At 44.5% G+C, this 18,659-nt stretch overlaps 35 non-coding genes across 35 annotated transcripts; all 35 read right to left on the reverse strand.

The window, feature by feature from the left end:
- Positions 1-350: 350 nt before the first annotated feature.
- TRNAA-UGC (transfer RNA alanine (anticodon UGC)) lies at positions 351-422 on the reverse strand. The gene has a single exon. It is a non-coding gene; the product is annotated as a tRNA-Ala (tRNA).
- A 429-nt stretch (positions 423-851) lies between these two features.
- Positions 852-923, reverse strand: TRNAA-CGC (transfer RNA alanine (anticodon CGC)). Its single transcript has one exon. It is a non-coding gene; the product is annotated as a tRNA-Ala (tRNA).
- A 129-nt stretch (positions 924-1,052) lies between these two features.
- Positions 1,053-1,138, reverse strand: TRNAY-GUA (transfer RNA tyrosine (anticodon GUA)). The gene is given in 2 exon segments: positions 1,053-1,088; positions 1,102-1,138. It is a non-coding gene; the product is annotated as a tRNA-Tyr (tRNA).
- Positions 1,139-1,906: 768 nt separating this feature from the next.
- TRNAA-UGC (transfer RNA alanine (anticodon UGC)) lies at positions 1,907-1,978 on the reverse strand. Its single transcript has one exon. It is a non-coding gene; the product is annotated as a tRNA-Ala (tRNA).
- A 429-nt stretch (positions 1,979-2,407) lies between these two features.
- On the reverse strand, positions 2,408-2,479 carry TRNAA-CGC (transfer RNA alanine (anticodon CGC)). The gene has a single exon. It is a non-coding gene; the product is annotated as a tRNA-Ala (tRNA).
- A 129-nt stretch (positions 2,480-2,608) lies between these two features.
- Positions 2,609-2,694, reverse strand: TRNAY-GUA (transfer RNA tyrosine (anticodon GUA)). Its single transcript is given in 2 exon segments — positions 2,609-2,644; positions 2,658-2,694. It is a non-coding gene; the product is annotated as a tRNA-Tyr (tRNA).
- Positions 2,695-3,462: 768 nt separating this feature from the next.
- TRNAA-UGC (transfer RNA alanine (anticodon UGC)) lies at positions 3,463-3,534 on the reverse strand. The gene has a single exon. It is a non-coding gene; the product is annotated as a tRNA-Ala (tRNA).
- A 429-nt stretch (positions 3,535-3,963) lies between these two features.
- On the reverse strand, positions 3,964-4,035 carry TRNAA-CGC (transfer RNA alanine (anticodon CGC)). The gene has a single exon. It is a non-coding gene; the product is annotated as a tRNA-Ala (tRNA).
- Positions 4,036-4,164: 129 nt separating this feature from the next.
- TRNAY-GUA (transfer RNA tyrosine (anticodon GUA)) lies at positions 4,165-4,250 on the reverse strand. The gene is given in 2 exon segments: positions 4,165-4,200; positions 4,214-4,250. It is a non-coding gene; the product is annotated as a tRNA-Tyr (tRNA).
- A 768-nt stretch (positions 4,251-5,018) lies between these two features.
- TRNAA-UGC (transfer RNA alanine (anticodon UGC)) lies at positions 5,019-5,090 on the reverse strand. Its single transcript has one exon. It is a non-coding gene; the product is annotated as a tRNA-Ala (tRNA).
- Positions 5,091-5,519: 429 nt separating this feature from the next.
- TRNAA-CGC (transfer RNA alanine (anticodon CGC)) lies at positions 5,520-5,591 on the reverse strand. Its single transcript has one exon. It is a non-coding gene; the product is annotated as a tRNA-Ala (tRNA).
- A 129-nt stretch (positions 5,592-5,720) lies between these two features.
- TRNAY-GUA (transfer RNA tyrosine (anticodon GUA)) lies at positions 5,721-5,806 on the reverse strand. Its single transcript is given in 2 exon segments — positions 5,721-5,756; positions 5,770-5,806. It is a non-coding gene; the product is annotated as a tRNA-Tyr (tRNA).
- A 768-nt stretch (positions 5,807-6,574) lies between these two features.
- Positions 6,575-6,646, reverse strand: TRNAA-UGC (transfer RNA alanine (anticodon UGC)). Its single transcript has one exon. It is a non-coding gene; the product is annotated as a tRNA-Ala (tRNA).
- A 429-nt stretch (positions 6,647-7,075) lies between these two features.
- Positions 7,076-7,147, reverse strand: TRNAA-CGC (transfer RNA alanine (anticodon CGC)). Its single transcript has one exon. It is a non-coding gene; the product is annotated as a tRNA-Ala (tRNA).
- A 129-nt stretch (positions 7,148-7,276) lies between these two features.
- On the reverse strand, positions 7,277-7,362 carry TRNAY-GUA (transfer RNA tyrosine (anticodon GUA)). The gene is given in 2 exon segments: positions 7,277-7,312; positions 7,326-7,362. It is a non-coding gene; the product is annotated as a tRNA-Tyr (tRNA).
- Positions 7,363-8,130: 768 nt separating this feature from the next.
- On the reverse strand, positions 8,131-8,202 carry TRNAA-UGC (transfer RNA alanine (anticodon UGC)). Its single transcript has one exon. It is a non-coding gene; the product is annotated as a tRNA-Ala (tRNA).
- Positions 8,203-8,631: 429 nt separating this feature from the next.
- TRNAA-CGC (transfer RNA alanine (anticodon CGC)) lies at positions 8,632-8,703 on the reverse strand. The gene has a single exon. It is a non-coding gene; the product is annotated as a tRNA-Ala (tRNA).
- Positions 8,704-8,832: 129 nt separating this feature from the next.
- On the reverse strand, positions 8,833-8,918 carry TRNAY-GUA (transfer RNA tyrosine (anticodon GUA)). Its single transcript is given in 2 exon segments — positions 8,833-8,868; positions 8,882-8,918. It is a non-coding gene; the product is annotated as a tRNA-Tyr (tRNA).
- Positions 8,919-9,686: 768 nt separating this feature from the next.
- On the reverse strand, positions 9,687-9,758 carry TRNAA-UGC (transfer RNA alanine (anticodon UGC)). The gene has a single exon. It is a non-coding gene; the product is annotated as a tRNA-Ala (tRNA).
- A 429-nt stretch (positions 9,759-10,187) lies between these two features.
- TRNAA-CGC (transfer RNA alanine (anticodon CGC)) lies at positions 10,188-10,259 on the reverse strand. The gene has a single exon. It is a non-coding gene; the product is annotated as a tRNA-Ala (tRNA).
- Positions 10,260-10,388: 129 nt separating this feature from the next.
- On the reverse strand, positions 10,389-10,474 carry TRNAY-GUA (transfer RNA tyrosine (anticodon GUA)). Its single transcript is given in 2 exon segments — positions 10,389-10,424; positions 10,438-10,474. It is a non-coding gene; the product is annotated as a tRNA-Tyr (tRNA).
- A 768-nt stretch (positions 10,475-11,242) lies between these two features.
- TRNAA-UGC (transfer RNA alanine (anticodon UGC)) lies at positions 11,243-11,314 on the reverse strand. The gene has a single exon. It is a non-coding gene; the product is annotated as a tRNA-Ala (tRNA).
- Positions 11,315-11,743: 429 nt separating this feature from the next.
- Positions 11,744-11,815, reverse strand: TRNAA-CGC (transfer RNA alanine (anticodon CGC)). The gene has a single exon. It is a non-coding gene; the product is annotated as a tRNA-Ala (tRNA).
- Positions 11,816-11,944: 129 nt separating this feature from the next.
- On the reverse strand, positions 11,945-12,030 carry TRNAY-GUA (transfer RNA tyrosine (anticodon GUA)). The gene is given in 2 exon segments: positions 11,945-11,980; positions 11,994-12,030. It is a non-coding gene; the product is annotated as a tRNA-Tyr (tRNA).
- Positions 12,031-12,798: 768 nt separating this feature from the next.
- TRNAA-UGC (transfer RNA alanine (anticodon UGC)) lies at positions 12,799-12,870 on the reverse strand. The gene has a single exon. It is a non-coding gene; the product is annotated as a tRNA-Ala (tRNA).
- A 429-nt stretch (positions 12,871-13,299) lies between these two features.
- TRNAA-CGC (transfer RNA alanine (anticodon CGC)) lies at positions 13,300-13,371 on the reverse strand. Its single transcript has one exon. It is a non-coding gene; the product is annotated as a tRNA-Ala (tRNA).
- Positions 13,372-14,354: 983 nt separating this feature from the next.
- On the reverse strand, positions 14,355-14,426 carry TRNAA-UGC (transfer RNA alanine (anticodon UGC)). Its single transcript has one exon. It is a non-coding gene; the product is annotated as a tRNA-Ala (tRNA).
- A 429-nt stretch (positions 14,427-14,855) lies between these two features.
- On the reverse strand, positions 14,856-14,927 carry TRNAA-CGC (transfer RNA alanine (anticodon CGC)). The gene has a single exon. It is a non-coding gene; the product is annotated as a tRNA-Ala (tRNA).
- Positions 14,928-15,056: 129 nt separating this feature from the next.
- On the reverse strand, positions 15,057-15,142 carry TRNAY-GUA (transfer RNA tyrosine (anticodon GUA)). The gene is given in 2 exon segments: positions 15,057-15,092; positions 15,106-15,142. It is a non-coding gene; the product is annotated as a tRNA-Tyr (tRNA).
- A 768-nt stretch (positions 15,143-15,910) lies between these two features.
- Positions 15,911-15,982, reverse strand: TRNAA-UGC (transfer RNA alanine (anticodon UGC)). Its single transcript has one exon. It is a non-coding gene; the product is annotated as a tRNA-Ala (tRNA).
- A 429-nt stretch (positions 15,983-16,411) lies between these two features.
- TRNAA-CGC (transfer RNA alanine (anticodon CGC)) lies at positions 16,412-16,483 on the reverse strand. Its single transcript has one exon. It is a non-coding gene; the product is annotated as a tRNA-Ala (tRNA).
- Positions 16,484-16,612: 129 nt separating this feature from the next.
- On the reverse strand, positions 16,613-16,698 carry TRNAY-GUA (transfer RNA tyrosine (anticodon GUA)). Its single transcript is given in 2 exon segments — positions 16,613-16,648; positions 16,662-16,698. It is a non-coding gene; the product is annotated as a tRNA-Tyr (tRNA).
- A 768-nt stretch (positions 16,699-17,466) lies between these two features.
- Positions 17,467-17,538, reverse strand: TRNAA-UGC (transfer RNA alanine (anticodon UGC)). The gene has a single exon. It is a non-coding gene; the product is annotated as a tRNA-Ala (tRNA).
- Positions 17,539-17,967: 429 nt separating this feature from the next.
- On the reverse strand, positions 17,968-18,039 carry TRNAA-CGC (transfer RNA alanine (anticodon CGC)). Its single transcript has one exon. It is a non-coding gene; the product is annotated as a tRNA-Ala (tRNA).
- Positions 18,040-18,168: 129 nt separating this feature from the next.
- TRNAY-GUA (transfer RNA tyrosine (anticodon GUA)) lies at positions 18,169-18,254 on the reverse strand. Its single transcript is given in 2 exon segments — positions 18,169-18,204; positions 18,218-18,254. It is a non-coding gene; the product is annotated as a tRNA-Tyr (tRNA).
- Positions 18,255-18,659: the final 405 nt, after the last annotated feature.

An 18,659-nucleotide genomic window follows, 5' to 3' on the forward strand; every position in this document is an offset into this window, starting at 1 on the left:
TTGAAGGTGATTGAGATAAACAAAATATTCCGTTTTTCTAAAAGCTACTGTAAAGAGTCTCTGGTTTAGAAGAAGAACCCTTACCAATGATCAAGAGAGATGCGACAGATTTCTATCATCAAAGCATTATGGTTGTCAAGATGAATCATCACTTTGATGTCTTCAACAAGTAGGATTCTTTTGATCTATAATCATCAAAAATGAGATAGCCCCATTTCATGGGATTTTTCAAGGCAAACGTCTGACAGATTAAGCGGGGTCCTCATCCCGGTTGGAGGACATATCTCTTCCTTCATCATGATGCCAGCCTAGCTTTCGGCCCAAAATCCAAGGTAAGCATGGCAAAAGTCTGGAGATGCCGGGGATTGAACCCGGGGCCTCATACATGCAAAGCATGCGCTCTACCACTGAGCTACATCCCCACTTCTGCAAGGTTTGACTGTATGATTGGAAACCCTGCATTGAACCGACGGCCACATCACCCCATTCGACTCTGCAGTATACAATGTCAGTCAGGAAAATCCTTCAGCCTTGTACCTGGATGATCTTCATGGTCTTATGTACAGATGCCTATATACAGTCTTCTTAGCGCAGTAGGCAGCGCGTCAGTCTCATAATCTGAAGGTCCTGAGTTCGATCCTCAGAGAGGGCATTTATTTCCTTCTTTTGGAATGCAAAATTCTCCGATTTTCTTGAAATGCGCAAACTATGCCTAGTTCAAAGATTTTTCCAAAGCAAATGTCTGACTATTTAAGTGGGGCTCTCACCCCAACTGCATGACAAACTTCTTCTTTCTGCATGATGGCAGGCTAGCCTTCTGGAAAAAAGCCAAGATAAGGAACAGAGGCTCCTGGAGATGCCGGGGATTGAACCCGGGACCTCATACATGCGAAGCATGCGCTCTACCACTGAGCTACATCCCCACTTTTGCCCTCGAGCTGTTTGATGGATGCAAGGAATCCCTGAAACCCAGGGACTGCAAAGTCTCGATCATAATCAATGGAAGGTATTGTTTGAATAAAAGTGAAATATATGGAAATCGAAGCAAAAAATCCTTCGAGCCGGATTTGAACCAGCGACCTAAGGATGTCTGACTTTATGCTACAGTCCTCCGCTCTACCAACTGAGCTATCGAAGGAGTGGCTGAAGTATCTTTCAGCGCTGTAATTATCTCTCGCTCAAGAAAGGTTGTGGGGGTGGGGATCAGGAGCAGATCGATGAAAATCATGAACATTACCTGCAGCTCCCTCTCAAAGTCACCAGTTCTTAGAGCACACTGTAAGGTACGTCTTATCACCCCAAAGGAGGATTTCAGACCAAAGTTCATGTTCTGTCTTGGCTTGGGGATAAGCAGGGGTGCTCCAAATTTCAATTTTACAGAAAGGAAAGGAACTTTGATACAAAGACCTTGGGCAGCATTGGTGGCAAATGGATGGCTGCGCGGAACCATGAAAGAAATGACAGAAAGTTATGGGAGTCATTACTACGCACCCAGCATCAAGAACGTGCATTTTGGATGCATTTTCAAAAGGAAAGAGAACGGAAAAATCTGTAGATTGAAGGTGATTGAGATAAACAAAATATTCCGTTTTTCTAAAAGCTACTGTAAAGAGTCTCTGGTTTAGAAGAAGAACCCTTACCAATGATCAAGAGAGATGCAACAGATTTCTATCATCAAAGCATTATGGTTGTCAAGATGAATCATCACTTTGATGTCTTCAACAAGTAGGATTCTTTTGATCTATAATCATCAAAAATGAGATAGCCCCACTTCATGGGATTTTTCAAGGCAAACGTCTGACAGATTAAGCGGGGTCCTCATCCCGGTTGGAGGACATATCTCTTCCTTCATCATGATGCCAGCCTAGCTTTCGGCCCAAAATCCAAGGTAAGCATGGCAAAAGTCTGGAGATGCCGGGGATTGAACCCGGGGCCTCATACATGCAAAGCATGCGCTCTACCACTGAGCTACATCCCCACTTCTGCAAGGTTTGACTGTATGATTGGAAACCCTGCATTGAACCGACGGCCACATCACCCCATTCGACTCTGCAGTATACAATGTCAGTCAGGAAAATCCTTCAGCCTTGTACCTGGATGATCTTCATGGTCTTATGTACAGATGCCTATATACAGCCTTCTTAGCGCAGTAGGCAGCGCGTCAGTCTCATAATCTGAAGGTCCTGAGTTCGATCCTCAGAGAGGGCATTTATTTCCTTCTTTTGGAATGCAAAATTCTCCGATTTTCTTGAAATGCGCAAACTATGCTTAGTTCAAAGATTTTTCCAAAGCAAATGTCTGACTATTTAAGTGGGGCTCTCACCCCAACTGCATGACAAACTTCTTCTTTCTGCATGATGGCAGGCTAGCCTTCTGGAAAAAAGCCAAGATAAGGAACAGAGGCTCCTGGAGATGCCGGGGATTGAACCCGGGACCTCATACATGCGAAGCATGCGCTCTACCACTGAGCTACATCCCCACTTTTGCCCTCGAGCTGTTTGATGGATGCAAGGAATCCCTGAAACCCAGGGACTGCAAAGTCTCGATCATAATCAATGGAAGGTATTGTTTGAATAAAAGTGAAAGATATGGAAATCGAAGCAAAAAATCCTTCGAGCCGGATTTGAACCAGCGACCTAAGGATGTCTGACTTTATGCTACAGTCCTCCGCTCTACCAACTGAGCTATCGAAGGAGTGGCTGAAGTATCTTTCAGCGCTGTAATTATCTCTCGCTCAAGAAAGGTTGTGGGGGTGGGGATCAGGAGCAGATCGATGAAAATCATGAACATTACCTGCAGCTCCCTCTCAAAGTCACCAGTTCTTAGAGCACACTGTAAGGTACGTCTTATCACCCCAAAGGAGGATTTCAGACCAAAGTTCATGTTCTGTCTTGGCTTGGGGATAAGCAGGGGTGCTCCAAATTTCAATTTTACAGAAAGGAAAGGAACTTTGATACAAAGACCTTGGGCAGCATTGGTGGCAAATGGATGGCTGCGCGGAACCATGAAAGAAATGACAGAAAGTTATGGGAGTCATTACTACGCACCCAGCATCAAGAACGTGCATTTTGGATGCATTTTCAAAAGGAAAGAGAACGGAAAAATCTGTAGATTGAAGGTGATTGAGATAAACAAAATATTCCGTTTTTCTAAAAGCTACTGTAAAGAGTCTCTGGTTTAGAAGAAGAACCCTTACCAATGATCAAGAGAGATGCGACAGATTTCTATCATCAAAGCATTATGGTTGTCAAGATGAATCATCACTTTGATGTCTTCAACAAGTAGGATTCTTTTGATCTATAATCATCAAAAATGAGATAGCCCCATTTCATGGGATTTTTCAAGGCAAACGTCTGACAGATTAAGCGGGGTCCTCATCCCGGTTGGAGGACATATCTCTTCCTTCATCATGATGCCAGCCTAGCTTTCGGCCCAAAATCCAAGGTAAGCATGGCAAAAGTCTGGAGATGCCGGGGATTGAACCCGGGGCCTCATACATGCAAAGCATGCGCTCTACCACTGAGCTACATCCCCACTTCTGCAAGGTTTGACTGTATGATTGGAAACCCTGCATTGAACCGACGGCCACATCACCCCATTCGACTCTGCAGTATACAATGTCAGTCAGGAAAATCCTTCAGCCTTGTACCTGGATGATCTTCATGGTCTTATGTACAGATGCCTATATACAGCCTTCTTAGCGCAGTAGGCAGCGCGTCAGTCTCATAATCTGAAGGTCCTGAGTTCGATCCTCAGAGAGGGCATTTATTTCCTTCTTTTGGAATGCAAAATTCTCCGATTTTCTTGAAATGCGCAAACTATGCCTAGTTCAAAGATTTTTCCAAAGCAAATGTCTGACTATTTAAGTGGGGCTCTCACCCCAACTGCATGACAAACTTCTTCTTTCTGCATGATGGCAGGCTAGCCTTCTGGAAAAAAGCCAAGATAAGGAACAGAGGCTCCTGGAGATGCCGGGGATTGAACCCGGGACCTCATACATGCGAAGCATGCGCTCTACCACTGAGCTACATCCCCACTTTTGCCCTCGAGCTGTTTGATGGATGCAAGGAATCCCTGAAACCCAGGGACTGCAAAGTCTCGATCATAATCAATGGAAGGTATTGTTTGAATAAAAGTGAAAGATATGGAAATCGAAGCAAAAAATCCTTCGAGCCGGATTTGAACCAGCGACCTAAGGATGTCTGACTTTATGCTACAGTCCTCCGCTCTACCAACTGAGCTATCGAAGGAGTGGCTGAAGTATCTTTCAGCGCTGTAATTATCTCTCGCTCAAGAAAGGTTGTGGGGGTGGGGATCAGGAGCAGATCGATGAAAATCATGAACATTACCTGCAGCTCCCTCTCAAAGTCACCAGTTCTTAGAGCACACTGTAAGGTACGTCTTATCACCCCAAAGGAGGATTTCAGACCAAAGTTCATGTTCTGTCTTGGCTTGGGGATAAGCAGGGGTGCTCCAAATTTCAATTTTACAGAAAGGAAAGGAACTTTGATACAAAGACCTTGGGCAGCATTGGTGGCAAATGGATGGCTGCGCGGAACCATGAAAGAAATGACAGAAAGTTATGGGAGTCATTACTACGCACCCAGCATCAAGAACGTGCATTTTGGATGCATTTTCAAAAGGAAAGAGAACGGAAAAATCTGTAGATTGAAGGTGATTGAGATAAACAAAATATTCCGTTTTTCTAAAAGCTACTGTAAAGAGTCTCTGGTTTAGAAGAAGAACCCTTACCAATGATCAAGAGAGATGCGACAGATTTCTATCATCAAAGCATTATGGTTGTCAAGATGAATCATCACTTTGATGTCTTCAACAAGTAGGATTCTTTTGATCTATAATCATCAAAAATGAGATAGCCCCATTTCATGGGATTTTTCAAGGCAAACGTCTGACAGATTAAGCGGGGTCCTCATCCCGGTTGGAGGACATATCTCTTCCTTCATCATGATGCCAGCCTAGCTTTCGGCCCAAAATCCAAGGTAAGCATGGCAAAAGTCTGGAGATGCCGGGGATTGAACCCGGGGCCTCATACATGCAAAGCATGCGCTCTACCACTGAGCTACATCCCCACTTCTGCAAGGTTTGACTGTATGATTGGAAACCCTGCATTGAACCGACGGCCACATCACCCCATTCGACTCTGCAGTATACAATGTCAGTCAGGAAAATCCTTCAGCCTTGTACCTGGATGATCTTCATGGTCTTATGTACAGATGCCTATATACAGTCTTCTTAGCGCAGTAGGCAGCGCGTCAGTCTCATAATCTGAAGGTCCTGAGTTCGATCCTCAGAGAGGGCATTTATTTCCTTCTTTTGGAATGCAAAATTCTCCGATTTTCTTGAAATGCGCAAACTATGCCTAGTTCAAAGATTTTTCCAAAGCAAATGTCTGACTATTTAAGTGGGGCTCTCACCCCAACTGCATGACAAACTTCTTCTTTCTGCATGATGGCAGGCTAGCCTTCTGGAAAAAAGCCAAGATAAGGAACAGAGGCTCCTGGAGATGCCGGGGATTGAACCCGGGACCTCATACATGCGAAGCATGCGCTCTACCACTGAGCTACATCCCCACTTTTGCCCTCGAGCTGTTTGATGGATGCAAGGAATCCCTGAAACCCAGGGACTGCAAAGTCTCGATCATAATCAATGGAAGGTATTGTTTGAATAAAAGTGAAATATATGGAAATCGAAGCAAAAAATCCTTCGAGCCGGATTTGAACCAGCGACCTAAGGATGTCTGACTTTATGCTACAGTCCTCCGCTCTACCAACTGAGCTATCGAAGGAGTGGCTGAAGTATCTTTCAGCGCTGTAATTATCTCTCGCTCAAGAAAGGTTGTGGGGGTGGGGATCAGGAGCAGATCGATGAAAATCATGAACATTACCTGCAGCTCCCTCTCAAAGTCACCAGTTCTTAGAGCACACTGTAAGGTACGTCTTATCACCCCAAAGGAGGATTTCAGACCAAAGTTCATGTTCTGTCTTGGCTTGGGGATAAGCAGGGGTGCTCCAAATTTCAATTTTACAGAAAGGAAAGGAACTTTGATACAAAGACCTTGGGCAGCATTGGTGGCAAATGGATGGCTGCGCGGAACCATGAAAGAAATGACAGAAAGTTATGGGAGTCATTACTACGCACCCAGCATCAAGAACGTGCATTTTGGATGCATTTTCAAAAGGAAAGAGAACGGAAAAATCTGTAGATTGAAGGTGATTGAGATAAACAAAATATTCCGTTTTTCTAAAAGCTACTGTAAAGAGTCTCTGGTTTAGAAGAAGAACCCTTACCAATGATCAAGAGAGATGCAACAGATTTCTATCATCAAAGCATTATGGTTGTCAAGATGAATCATCACTTTGATGTCTTCAACAAGTAGGATTCTTTTGATCTATAATCATCAAAAATGAGATAGCCCCATTTCATGGGATTTTTCAAGGCAAACGTCTGACAGATTAAGCGGGGTCCTCATCCCGGTTGGAGGACATATCTCTTCCTTCATCATGATGCCAGCCTAGCTTTCGGCCCAAAATCCAAGGTAAGCATGGCAAAAGTCTGGAGATGCCGGGGATTGAACCCGGGGCCTCATACATGCAAAGCATGCGCTCTACCACTGAGCTACATCCCCACTTCTGCAAGGTTTGACTGTATGATTGGAAACCCTGCATTGAACCGACGGCCACATCACCCCATTCGACTCTGCAGTATACAATGTCAGTCAGGAAAATCCTTCAGCCTTGTACCTGGATGATCTTCATGGTCTTATGTACAGATGCCTATATACAGCCTTCTTAGCGCAGTAGGCAGCGCGTCAGTCTCATAATCTGAAGGTCCTGAGTTCGATCCTCAGAGAGGGCATTTATTTCCTTCTTTTGGAATACAAAATTCTCCGATTTTCTTGAAATGCGCAAACTATGCCTAGTTCAAAGATTTTTCCAAAGCAAATGTCTGACTATTTAAGTGGGGCTCTCACCCCAACTGCATGACAAACTTCTTCTTTCTGCATGATGGCAGGCTAGCCTTCTGGAAAAAAGCCAAGATAAGGAACAGAGGCTCCTGGAGATGCCGGGGATTGAACCCGGGACCTCATACATGCGAAGCATGCGCTCTACCACTGAGCTACATCCCCACTTTTGCACTCGAGCTGTTTGATGGATGCAAGGAATCCCTGAAACCCAGGGACTGCAAAGTCTCGATCATAATCAATGGAAGGTATTGTTTGAATAAAAGTGAAAGATATGGAAATCGAAGCAAAAAATCCTTCGAGCCGGATTTGAACCAGCGACCTAAGGATGTCTGACTTTATGCTACAGTCCTCCGCTCTACCAACTGAGCTATCGAAGGAGTGGCTGAAGTATCTTTCAGCGCTGTAATTATCTCTCGCTCAAGAAAGGTTGTGGGGGTGGGGATCAGGAGCAGATCGATGAAAATCATGAACATTACCTGCAGCTCCCTCTCAAAGTCACCAGTTCTTAGAGCACACTGTAAGGTACGTCTTATCACCCCAAAGGAGGATTTCAGACCAAAGTTCATGTTCTGTCTTGGCTTGGGGATAAGCAGGGGTGCTCCAAATTTCAATTTTACAGAAAGGAAAGGAACTTTGATACAAAGACCTTGGGTAGCATTGGTGGCAAATGGATGGCTGCGCGGAACCATGAAAGAAATGACAGAAAGTTATGGGAGTCATTACTACGCACCCAGCATCAAGAACGTGCATTTTGGATGCATTTTCAAAAGGAAAGAGAACGGAAAAATCTGTAGATTGAAGGTGATTGAGATAAACAAAATATTCCGTTTTTCTAAAAGCTACTGTAAAGAGTCTCTGGTTTAGAAGAAGAACCCTTACCAATGATCAAGAGAGATGCGACAGATTTCTATCATCAAAGCATTATGGTTGTCAAGATGAATCATCACTTTGATGTCTTCAACAAGTAGGATTCTTTTGATCTATAATCATCAAAAATGAGATAGCCCCACTTCATGGGATTTTTCAAGGCAAACGTCTGACAGATTAAGCGGGGTCCTCATCCCGGTTGGAGGACATATCTCTTCCTTCATCATGATGCCAGCCTAGCTTTCGGCCCAAAATCCAAGGTAAGCATGGCAAAAGTCTGGAGATGCCGGGGATTGAACCCGGGGCCTCATACATGCAAAGCATGCGCTCTACCACTGAGCTACATCCCCACTTCTGCAAGGTTTGACTGTATGATTGGAAACCCTGCATTGAACCGACGGCCACATCACCCCATTCGACTCTGCAGTATACAATGTCAGTCAGGAAAATCCTTCAGCCTTGTACCTGGATGATCTTCATGGTCTTATGTACAGATGCCTATATACAGCCTTCTTAGCGCAGTAGGCAGCGCGTCAGTCTCATAATCTGAAGGTCCTGAGTTCGATCCTCAGAGAGGGCATTTATTTCCTTCTTTTGGAATGCAAAATTCTCCGATTTTCTTGAAATGCGCAAACTATGCTTAGTTCAAAGATTTTTCCAAAGCAAATGTCTGACTATTTAAGTGGGGCTCTCACCCCAACTGCATGACAAACTTCTTCTTTCTGCATGATGGCAGGCTAGCCTTCTGGAAAAAAGCCAAGATAAGGAACAGAGGCTCCTGGAGATGCCGGGGATTGAACCCGGGACCTCATACATGCGAAGCATGCGCTCTACCACTGAGCTACATCCCCACTTTTGCCCTCGAGCTGTTTGATGGATGCAAGGAATCCCTGAAACCCAGGGACTGCAAAGTCTCGATCATAATCAATGGAAGGTATTGTTTGAATAAAAGTGAAAGATATGGAAATCGAAGCAAAAAATCCTTCGAGCCGGATTTGAACCAGCGACCTAAGGATGTCTGACTTTATGCTACAGTCCTCCGCTCTACCAACTGAGCTATCGAAGGAGTGGCTGAAGTATCTTTCAGCGCTGTAATTATCTCTCGCTCAAGAAAGGTTGTGGGGGTGGGGATCAGGAGCAGATCGATGAAAATCATGAACATTACCTGCAGCTCCCTCTCAAAGTCACCAGTTCTTAGAGCACACTGTAAGGTACGTCTTATCACCCCAAAGGAGGATTTCAGACCAAAGTTCATGTTCTGTCTTGGCTTGGGGATAAGCAGGGGTGCTCCAAATTTCAATTTTACAGAAAGGAAAGGAACTTTGATACAAAGACCTTGGGCAGCATTGGTGGCAAATGGATGGCTGCGCGGAACCATGAAAGAAATTACAGAAAGTTATGGGAGTCATTACTACGCACCCAGCATCAAGAACGTGCATTTTGGATGCATTTTCAAAAGGAAAGAGAACGGAAAAATCTGTAGATTGAAGGTGATTGAGATAAACAAAATATTCCGTTTTTCTAAAAGCTACTGTAAAGAGTCTCTGGTTTAGAAGAAGAACCCTTACCAATGATCAAGAGAGATGCGACAGATTTCTATCATCAAAGCATTATGGTTGTCAAGATGAATCATCACTTTGATGTCTTCAACAAGTAGGATTCTTTTGATCTATAATCATCAAAAATGAGATAGCCCCATTTCATGGGATTTTTCAAGGCAAACGTCTGACAGATTAAGCGGGGTCCTCATCCCGGTTGGAGGACATATCTCTTCCTTCATCATGATGCCAGCCTAGCTTTCGGCCCAAAATCCAAGGTAAGCATGGCAAAAGTCTGGAGATGCCGGGGATTGAACCCGGGGCCTCATACATGCAAAGCATGCGCTCTACCACTGAGCTACATCCCCACTTCTGCAAGGTTTGACTGTATGATTGGAAACCCTGCATTGAACCGACGGCCACATCACCCCATTCGACTCTGCAGTATACAATGTCAGTCAGGAAAATCCTTCAGCCTTGTACCTGGATGATCTTCATGGTCTTATGTACAGATGCCTATATACAGCCTTCTTAGCGCAGTAGGCAGCGCGTCAGTCTCATAATCTGAAGGTCCTGAGTTCGATCCTCAGAGAGGGCATTTATTTCCTTCTTTTGGAATGCAAAATTCTCCGATTTTCTTGAAATGCGCAAACTATGCTTAGTTCAAAGATTTTTCCAAAGCAAATGTCTGACTATTTAAGTGGGGCTCTCACCCCAACTGCATGACAAACTTCTTCTTTCTGCATGATGGCAGGCTAGCCTTCTGGAAAAAAGCCAAGATAAGGAACAGAGGCTCCTGGAGATGCCGGGGATTGAACCCGGGACCTCATACATGCGAAGCATGCGCTCTACCACTGAGCTACATCCCCACTTTTGCCCTCGAGCTGTTTGATGGATGCAAGGAATCCCTGAAACCCAGGGACTGCAAAGTCTCGATCATAATCAATGGAAGGTATTGTTTGAATAAAAGTGAAAGATATGGAAATCGAAGCAAAAAATCCTTCGAGCCGGATTTGAACCAGCGACCTAAGGATGTCTGACTTTATGCTACAGTCCTCCGCTCTACCAACTGAGCTATCGAAGGAGTGGCTGAAGTATCTTTCAGCGCTGTAATTATCTCTCGCTCAAGAAAGGTTGTGGGGGTGGGGATCAGGAGCAGATCGATGAAAATCATGAACATTACCTGCAGCTCCCTCTCAAAGTCACCAGTTCTTAGAGCACACTGTAAGGTACGTCTTATCACCCCAAAGGAGGATTTCAGACCAAAGTTCATGTTCTGTCTTGGCTTGGGGATAAGCAGGGGTGCTCCAAATTTCAATTTTACAGAAAGGAAAGGAACTTTGATACAAAGACCTTGGGCAGCATTGGTGGCAAATGGATGGCTGCGCGGAACCATGAAAGAAATTACAGAAAGTTATGGGAGTCATTACTACGCACCCAGCATCAAGAACGTGCATTTTGGATGCATTTTCAAAAGGAAAGAGAACGGAAAAATCTGTAGATTGAAGGTGATTGAGATAAACAAAATATTCCGTTTTTCTAAAAGCTACTGTAAAGAGTCTCTGGTTTAGAAGAAGAACCCTTACCAATGATCAAGAGAGATGCGACAGATTTCTATCATCAAAGCATTATGGTTGTCAAGATGAATCATCACTTTGATGTCTTCAACAAGTAGGATTCTTTTGATCTATAATCATCAAAAATGAGATAGCCCCATTTCATGGGATTTTTCAAGGCAAACGTCTGACAGATTAAGCGGGGTCCTCATCCCGGTTGGAGGACATATCTCTTCCTTCATCATGATGCCAGCCTAGCTTTCGGCCCAAAATCCAAGGTAAGCATGGCAAAAGTCTGGAGATGCCGGGGATTGAACCCGGGGCCTCATACATGCAAAGCATGCGCTCTACCACTGAGCTACATCCCCACTTCTGCAAGGTTTGACTGTATGATTGGAAACCCTGCATTGAACCGACGGCCACATCACCCCATTCGACTCTGCAGTATACAATGTCAGTCAGGAAAATCCTTCAGCCTTGTACCTGGATGATCTTCATGGTCTTATGTACAGATGCCTATATACAGCCTTCTTAGCGCAGTAGGCAGCGCGTCAGTCTCATAATCTGAAGGTCCTGAGTTCGATCCTCAGAGAGGGCATTTATTTCCTTCTTTTGGAATGCAAAATTCTCCGATTTTCTTGAAATGCGCAAACTATGCCTAGTTCAAAGATTTTTCCAAAGCAAATGTCTGACTATTTAAGTGGGGCTCTCACCCCAACTGCATGACAAACTTCTTCTTTCTGCATGATGGCAGGCTAGCCTTCTGGAAAAAAGCCAAGATAAGGAACAGAGGCTCCTGGAGATGCCGGGGATTGAACCCGGGACCTCATACATGCGAAGCATGCGCTCTACCACTGAGCTACATCCCCACTTTTGCACTCAAGCTGTTTGATGGATGCAAGGAATCCCTGAAACCCAGGGACTGCAAAGTCTCGATCATAATCAATGGAAGGTATTGTTTGAATAAAAGTGAAAGATATGGAAATCGAAGCAAAAAATCCTTCGAGCCGGATTTGAACCAGCGACCTAAGGATGTCTGACTTTATGCTACAGTCCTCCGCTCTACCAACTGAGCTATCGAAGGAGTGGCTGAAGTATCTTTCAGCGCTGTAATTATCTCTCGCTCAAGAAAGGTTGTGGGGGTGGGGATCAGGAGCAGATCGATGAAAATCATGAACATTACCTGCAGCTCCCTCTCAAAGTCACCAGTTCTTAGAGCACACTGTAAGGTACGTCTTATCACCCCAAAGGAGGATTTCAGACCAAAGTTCATGTTCTGTCTTGGCTTGGGGATAAGCAGGGGTGCTCCAAATTTCAATTTTACAGAAAGGAAAGGAACTTTGATACAAAGACCTTGGGCAGCATTGGTGGCAAATGGATGGCTGCGCGGAACCATGAAAGAAATGACAGAAAGTTATGGGAGTCATTACTACGCACCCAGCATCAAGAACGTGCATTTTGGATGCATTTTCAAAAGGAAAGAGAACGGAAAAATCTGTAGATTGAAGGTGATTGAGATAAACAAAATATTCCGTTTTTCTAAAAGCTACTGTAAAGAGTCTCTGGTTTAGAAGAAGAACCCTTACCAATGATCAAGAGAGATGCGACAGATTTCTATCATCAAAGCATTATGGTTGTCAAGATGAATCATCACTTTGATGTCTTCAACAAGTAGGATTCTTTTGATCTATAATCATCAAAAATGAGATAGCCCCATTTCATGGGATTTTTCAAGGCAAACGTCTGACAGATTAAGCGGGGTCCTCATCCCGGTTGGAGGACATATCTCTTCCTTCATCATGATGCCAGCCTAGCTTTCGGCCCAAAATCCAAGGTAAGCATGGCAAAAGTCTGGAGATGCCGGGGATTGAACCCGGGGCCTCATACATGCAAAGCATGCGCTCTACCACTGAGCTACATCCCCACTTCTGCAAGGTTTGACTGTATGATTGGAAACCCTGCATTGAACCGACGGCCACATCACCCCATTCGACTCTGCAGTATACAATGTCAGTCAGGAAAATCCTTCAGCCTTGTACCTGGATGATCTTCATGGTCTTATGTACAGATGCCTATATACAGCCTTCTTAGCGCAGTAGGCAGCGCGTCAGTCTCATAATCTGAAGGTCCTGAGTTCGATCCTCAGAGAGGGCATTTATTTCCTTCTTTTGGAATGCAAAATTCTCCGATTTTCTTGAAATGCGCAAACTATGCCTAGTTCAAAGATTTTTCCAAAGCAAATGTCTGACTATTTAAGTGGGGCTCTCACCCCAACTGCATGACAAACTTCTTCTTTCTGCATGATGGCAGGCTAGCCTTCTGGAAAAAAGCCAAGATAAGGAACAGAGGCTCCTGGAGATGCCGGGGATTGAACCCGGGACCTCATACATGCGAAGCATGCGCTCTACCACTGAGCTACATCCCCACTTTTGCACTCGAGCTGTTTGATGGATGCAAGGAATCCCTGAAACCCAGGGACTGCAAAGTCTCGATCATAATCAATGGAAGGTATTGTTTGAATAAAAGTGAAAGATATGGAAATCGAAGCAAAAAATCCTTCAAGCCGGATTTGAACCAGCGACCTAAGGATGTCTGACTTTATGCTACAGTCCTCCGCTCTACCAACTGAGCTATCGAAGGAGTGGCTGAAGTATCTTTCAGCGCTGTAATTATCTCTCGCTCAAGAAAGGTTATGGGGGTGGGGATCAGGAGCAGATCGATGAAAATCATGAACATTACCTGCAGCTCCCTCTCAAAGTCACCAGTTCTTAGAGCACACTGTAAGGTACGTCTTATCACCCCAAAGGAGGATTTCAGACCAAAGTTCATGTTCTGTCTTGGCTTGGGGATAAGCAGGGGTGCTCCAAATTTCAATTTTACAGAAAGGAAAGGAACTTTGATACAAAGACCTTGGGCAGCATTGGTGGCAAATGGATGGCTGCGCGGAACCATGAAAGAAATGACAGAAAGTTATGGGAGTCATTACTACGCACCCAGCATCAAGAACGTGCATTTTGGATGCATTTTCAAAAGGAAAGAGAACGGAAAAATCTGTAGATTGAAGGTGATTGAGATAAACAAAATATTCCGTTTTTCTAAAAGCTACTGTAAAGAGTCTCTGGTTTAGAAGAAGAACCCTTACCAATGATCAAGAGAGATGCGACAGATTTCTATCATCAAAGCATTATGGTTGTCAAGATGAATCATCACTTTGATGTCTTCAACAAGTAGGATTCTTTTGATCTATAATCATCAAAAATGAGATAGCCCCATTTCATGGGATTTTTCAAGGCAAACGTCTGACAGATTAAGCGGGGTCCTCATCCCGGTTGGAGGACATATCTCTTCCTTCATCATGATGCCAGCCTAGCTTTCGGCCCAAAATCCAAGGTAAGCATGGCAAAAGTCTGGAGATGCCGGGGATTGAACCCGGGGCCTCATACATGCAAAGCATGCGCTCTACCACTGAGCTACATCCCCACTTCTGCAAGGTTTGACTGTATGATTGGAAACCCTGCATTGAACCGACGGCCACATCACCCCATTCGACTCTGCAGTATACAATGTCAGTCAGGAAAATCCTTCAGCCTTGTACCTGGATGATCTTCATGGTCTTATGTACAGATGCCTATATACAGCCTTCTTAGCGCAGTAGGCAGCGCGTCAGTCTCATAATCTGAAGGTCCTGAGTTCGATCCTCAGAGAGGGCATTTATTTCCTTCTTTTGGAATGCAAAATTCTCCGATTTTCTTGAAATGCGCAAACTATGCCTAGTTCAAAGATTTTTCCAAAGCAAATGTCTGACTATTTAAGTGGGGCTCTCACCCCAACTGCATGACAAACTTCTTCTTTCTGCATGATGGCAGGCTAGCCTTCTGGAAAAAAGCCAAGATAAGGAACAGAGGCTCCTGGAGATGCCGGGGATTGAACCCGGGACCTCATACATGCGAAGCATGCGCTCTACCACTGAGCTACATCCCCACTTTTGCCCTCGAGCTGTTTGATGGATGCAAGGAATCCCTGAAACCCAGGGACTGCAAAGTCTCGATCATAATCAATGGAAGGTATTGTTTGAATAAAAGTGAAAGATATGGAAATCGAAGCAAAAAATCCTTCGAGCCGGATTTGAACCAGCGACCTAAGGATGTCTGACTTTATGCTACAGTCCTCCGCTCTACCAACTGAGCTATCGAAGGAGTGGCTGAAGTATCTTTCAGCGCTGTAATTATCTCTCGCTCAAGAAAGGTTGTGGGGGTGGGGATCAGGAGCAGATCGATGAAAATCATGAACATTACCTGCAGCTCCCTCTCAAAGTCACCAGTTCTTAGAGCACACTGTAAGGTACGTCTTATCACCCCAAAGGAGGATTTCAGACCAAAGTTCATGTTCTGTCTTGGCTTGGGGATAAGCAGGGGTGCTCCAAATTTCAATTTTACAGAAAGGAAAGGAACTTTGATACAAAGACCTTGGGCAGCATTGGTGGCAAATGGATGGCTGCGCGGAACCATGAAAGAAATGACAGAAAGTTATGGGAGTCATTACTACGCACCCAGCATCAAGAACGTGCATTTTGGATGCATTTTCAAAAGGAAAGAGAACGGAAAAATCTGTAGATTGAAGGTGATTGAGATAAACAAAATATTCCGTTTTTCTAAAAGCTACTGTAAAGAGTCTCTGGTTTAGAAGAAGAACCCTTACCAATGATCAAGAGAGATGCGACAGATTTCTATCATCAAAGCATTATGGTTGTCAAGATGAATCATCACTTTGATGTCTTCAACAAGTAGGATTCTTTTGATCTATAATCATCAAAAATGAGATAGCCCCATTTCATGGGATTTTTCAAGGCAAACGTCTGACAGATTAAGCGGGGTCCTCATCCCGGTTGGAGGACATATCTCTTCCTTCATCATGATGCCAGCCTAGCTTTCGGCCCAAAATCCAAGGTAAGCATGGCAAAAGTCTGGAGATGCCGGGGATTGAACCCGGGGCCTCATACATGCAAAGCATGCGCTCTACCACTGAGCTACATCCCCACTTCTGCAAGGTTTGACTGTATGATTGGAAACCCTGCATTGAACCGACGGCCACATCACCCCATTCGACTCTGCAGTATACAATGTCAGTCAGGAAAATCCTTCAGCCTTGTACCTGGATGATCTTCATGGTCTTATGTACAGATGCCTATATACAGTCTTCTTAGCGCAGTAGGCAGCGCGTCAGTCTCATAATCTGAAGGTCCTGAGTTCGATCCTCAGAGAGGGCATTTATTTCCTTCTTTTGGAATGCAAAATTCTCCGATTTTCTTGAAATGCGCAAACTATGCCTAGTTCAAAGATTTTTCCAAAGCAAATGTCTGACTATTTAAGTGGGGCTCTCACCCCAACTGCATGACAAACTTCTTCTTTCTGCATGATGGCAGGCTAGCCTTCTGGAAAAAAGCCAAGATAAGGAACAGAGGCTCCTGGAGATGCCGGGGATTGAACCCGGGACCTCATACATGCGAAGCATGCGCTCTACCACTGAGCTACATCCCCACTTTTGCCCTCGAGCTGTTTGATGGATGCAAGGAATCCCTGAAACCCAGGGACTGCAAAGTCTCGATCATAATCAATGGAAGGTATTGTTTGAATAAAAGTGAAATATATGGAAATCGAAGCAAAAAATCCTTCGAGCCGGATTTGAACCAGCGACCTAAGGATGTCTGACTTTATGCTACAGTCCTCCGCTCTACCAACTGAGCTATCGAAGGAGTGGCTGAAGTATCTTTCAGCGCTGTAATTATCTCTCGCTCAAGAAAGGTTGTGGGGGTGGGGATCAGGAGCAGATCGATGAAAATCATGAACATTACCTGCAGCTCCCTCTCAAAGTCACCAGTTCTTAGAGCACACTGTAAGGTACGTCTTATCACCCCAAAGGAGGATTTCAGACCAAAGTTCATGTTCTGTCTTGGCTTGGGGATAAGCAGGGGTGCTCCAAATTTCAATTTTACAGAAAGGAAAGGAACTTTGATACAAAGACCTTGGGCAGCATTGGTGGCAAATGGATGGCTGCGCGGAACCATGAAAGAAATGACAGAAAGTTATGGGAGTCATTACTACGCACCCAGCATCAAGAACGTGCATTTTGGATGCATTTTCAAAAGGAAAGAGAACGGAAAAATCTGTAGATTGAAGGTGATTGAGATAAACAAAATATTCCGTTTTTCTAAAAGCTACTGTAAAGAGTCTCTGGTTTAGAAGAAGAACCCTTACCAATGATCAAGAGAGATGCAACAGATTTCTATCATCAAAGCATTATGGTTGTCAAGATGAATCATCACTTTGATGTCTTCAACAAGTAGGATTCTTTTGATCTATAATCATCAAAAATGAGATAGCCCCATTTCATGGGATTTTTCAAGGCAAACGTCTGACAGATTAAGCGGGGTCCTCATCCCGGTTGGAGGACATATCTCTTCCTTCATCATGATGCCAGCCTAGCTTTCGGCCCAAAATCCAAGGTAAGCATGGCAAAAGTCTGGAGATGCCGGGGATTGAACCCGGGGCCTCATACATGCAAAGCATGCGCTCTACCACTGAGCTACATCCCCACTTCTGCAAGGTTTGACTGTATGATTGGAAACCCTGCATTGAACCGACGGCCACATCACCCCATTCGACTCTGCAGTATACAATGTCAGTCAGGAAAATCCTTCAGCCTTGTACCTGGATGATCTTCATGGTCTTATGTACAGATGCCTATATACAGCCTTCTTAGCGCAGTAGGCAGCGCGTCAGTCTCATAATCTGAAGGTCCTGAGTTCGATCCTCAGAGAGGGCATTTATTTCCTTCTTTTGGAATGCAAAATTCTCCGATTTTCTTGAAATGCGCAAACTATGCCTAGTTCAAAGATTTTTCCAAAGCAAATGTCTGACTATTTAAGTGGGGCTCTCACCCCAACTGCATGACAAACTTCTTCTTTCTGCATGATGGCAGGCTAGCCTTCTGGAAAAAAGCCAAGATAAGGAACAGAGGCTCCTGGAGATGCCGGGGATTGAACCCGGGACCTCATACATGCGAAGCATGCGCTCTACCACTGAGCTACATCCCCACTTTTGCACTCGAGCTGTTTGATGGATGCAAGGAATCCCTGAAACCCAGGGACTGCAAAGTCTCGATCATAATCAATGGAAGGTATTGTTTGAATAAAAGTGAAAGATATGGAAATCGAAGCAAAAAATCCTTCGAGCCGGATTTGAACCAGCGACCTAAGGATGTCTGACTTTATGCTACAGTCCTCCGCTCTACCAACTGAGCTATCGAAGGAGTGGCTGAAGTATCTTTCAGCGCTGTAATTATCTCTCGCTCAAGAAAGGTTGTGGGGGTGGGGATCAGGAGCAGATCGATGAAAATCATGAACATTACCTGCAGCTCCCTCTCAAAGTCACCAGTTCTTAGAGCACACTGTAAGGTACGTCTTATCACCCCAAAGGAGGATTTCAGACCAAAGTTCATGTTCTGTCTTGGCTTGGGGATAAGCAGGGGTGCTCCAAATTTCAATTTTACAGAAAGGAAAGGAACTTTGATACAAAGACCTTGGGTAGCATTGGTGGCAAATGGATGGCTGCGCGGAACCATGAAAGAAATGACAGAAAGTTATGGGAGTCATTACTACGCACCCAGCATCAAGAACGTGCATTTTGGATGCATTTTCAAAAGGAAAGAGAACGG

This window comes from Triturus cristatus, chromosome 4_1 (genome assembly GCF_964204655.1).
Source record: "Triturus cristatus chromosome 4_1, aTriCri1.1, whole genome shotgun sequence".
Lineage (NCBI taxonomy): Eukaryota > Metazoa > Chordata > Amphibia > Caudata > Salamandridae > Triturus > Triturus cristatus.